Source organism: Rhagoletis pomonella, unplaced genomic scaffold, assembly GCF_013731165.1.
Source record: "Rhagoletis pomonella isolate Grant_MI unplaced genomic scaffold, Rhpom_1.0 Rhpom_scaffold_00001, whole genome shotgun sequence".
NCBI lineage: Eukaryota > Metazoa > Arthropoda > Insecta > Diptera > Tephritidae > Rhagoletis > Rhagoletis pomonella.
The window spans coordinates 114511225-114513768 of record NW_023458555.1 but is presented as its reverse complement, the minus strand read 5'-3'; positions in this window follow the sequence as shown (position 1 = coordinate 114513768).

Sequence of the window (2544 nt, the reverse complement as noted above, 5' to 3'; positions counted from 1 at the left end):
CCTAATAAACAATCGTGGTACAAAGCTCAATAAAAATATTAAAAATAAATGGATTCATATTCTAGTTCAGCGGCCTCAAATTCACCTAAAAAGTTGAATTGTAGTGTTAAAATAGATCTAAAGTAGTGTTACTATATATAAGTTGCGTTTTCAGATGTTTCCTTAATACATTTTCTAAGTTAAGAAATACCACTTACCTGCCATTTTCTGCGGGCAGTCTTTTCACACTATATTAGCCAAATTTCTAAGCTTTCAATCGAACAAAGAATAATAACGCGATCTCTCCCAGGGATACAACAAATTCCTTAATATTCACTAAAATTAACAAAAATATACTCGTTGAAAACTGCTATTTTCGTTACATTTAAATTGAACTTTCGCCTAATAAAATGATTAAAAAGAAGTAAGAGAGCCTAAGTTCGGGCGGAGCCGAACGTTAAATACCCGGCGCAAGTATTAAATATATGTTTTTTCACCTTTCCGAAAGCTACCGCTAGATGGTAAGCCGGGTGGTATCAATTTTGTGTAAATTAGCGTCCTTAAATTCCGAAATATTGCAGTTTCAAGCATTTCTGAAATTTACCGTTATATGAAAAGCGGCCGTAATTTTAGTCCAATTTCAATAATTTTCAACGGTTTGCTTTTATGTGGCAAGGACAATAAAAATACCGAGTTTGGCACAAATTGGTATAACGGTTACCGATATACATATATGTGATCATGCGGTGATGCGGTGCCACGCCCATTTTCCCAAATTTTACCATAAACGTATTTCTTGGCAAAGAATTGTTGCAAGCATCAATTTTGAATAAATTAGCTTTAATATTTACGGATTTATCGAAGATTTTGTATTTCTCTAAATTACCGTTATATGGGATGTGGGCGTGGTTATTGTCTGATTTTTAAAATTTTCGGCCATTTCGTATGTTGTACCAAGGTCAACAACTGTGCCAAGTTTGGAAGAAATTGGTGCAGCGGTTACCAAGATATGCACATGTAACCATAAGTGGGCGTGGCTACGCCCATTTTCCAAAAATTTATAATATTCTTATTTTTCGTCTGAAAAGTATTGTATATATCAGTTTTGAGTGAATTATCCTCAGTAGTTACTAAAATATCGCAGTTTTCGTATTTCTGAAAATTACCGTTATATGGAATGTGGGCGTGGTTATGGTCCGATTTTTTAAATTTTCAGCCATTTAGTATGCTGTATCAAGGCCAACAACTGTACCAAGTTTGGAAGAAATCGGCGCAGCGGTTTTCAGGATATACACATGTTACCATAAGTTGGCGTGGCTACGCCCATTTTCCAAAAATTTATAATATTCTTATTTTTCGTCTGAAAATTATTGTAAATATCAATTTTGAGTGAATTATCTTCAGTAGTTACTAAAATATCGCAGTTTTCGTATTTCTGGAAATTACCGTTATATGGGAAGTGGGTGTGGTTACTGTCCGATTTCGCCCATTTTCAACACCAACCTACCTTGGGTTAACGGAAACCTACGTACCAAATTTCGTTGAGATATTTCAATTTGTGCTCGAGTTATCGTGTACACGGACGGACGGACAGACAGGCATGGCTTAATCGATTTCTCTATTCATTCTGAGCATTTATGTATACATTTGTCTATATCTATCTCGATTCATTTTGGCTGTTACAAATAACCGTTATGTGAACAAAATTAATATACCCTTGTGCACAAGTGCTCTCGGGTATAAAAATTTACCCTTAAATGCATTATTACCTTCTGTATGCGGATCCATCACTACTTTTTAAGAATACAATGCAGAGATCAAAATATTAACTTAAACCCGTCACGATCTTTCTACATAGAGAGCGAAAATTTATTTATAGGCAGCGTTAGAATATTCTGTTTCCGGTCAACGGTGAGCGTTCGCTGTGCAAGTTAGAAAAGTGAGGGGGACTGGGAAATGTTATTTGGAATGTTCTCTGTCGAAAGTGACTAATTTTTTAAGTTTTCTACAAAATTTTGTCAAATTGGTTTTTGGCCGTCCAAATCGTTGTTGTGCACAGAGGGGTATTTGGCCGATTTAGGTGGCCAAAAGTCGAATTTTCCAAACGCACCTTTTTCTTTTTTAACTGAACATACGGTGAAGAGAATCTAATTCTTGACTAGATTCCGTTATTTTTTAATCCCTCTTTGCTTTAATTCGCTCGCACCGCGATGTCAAAGTGCCGTGTTGATAATTGTTTATTTGGTTTTTAAATGCAGTGTTGCCAACTTTTGATTTTCAAAAAGCACCAAAAACTTGGAAAAAGGGCGTTTTACCACACTAAAAGCACCAAATTTGTTTTAATCAAAGGATGCTTTTTTCATAACAGTTTGTATTTAACAAAAGCAAAAAATTAACAATATTTATAAGAATACATACATAAATCAATACACAAAACGTTTTCGCTCATAACGATTGAATAGCCTCTACACATGCTATAATGACTCATGCTTAAGGCCTGTTTGCAGTTCTCAAGAAAAGCTAAAATTCCATACAAAATGACGTACAAGAAATGGCTAAGAAATT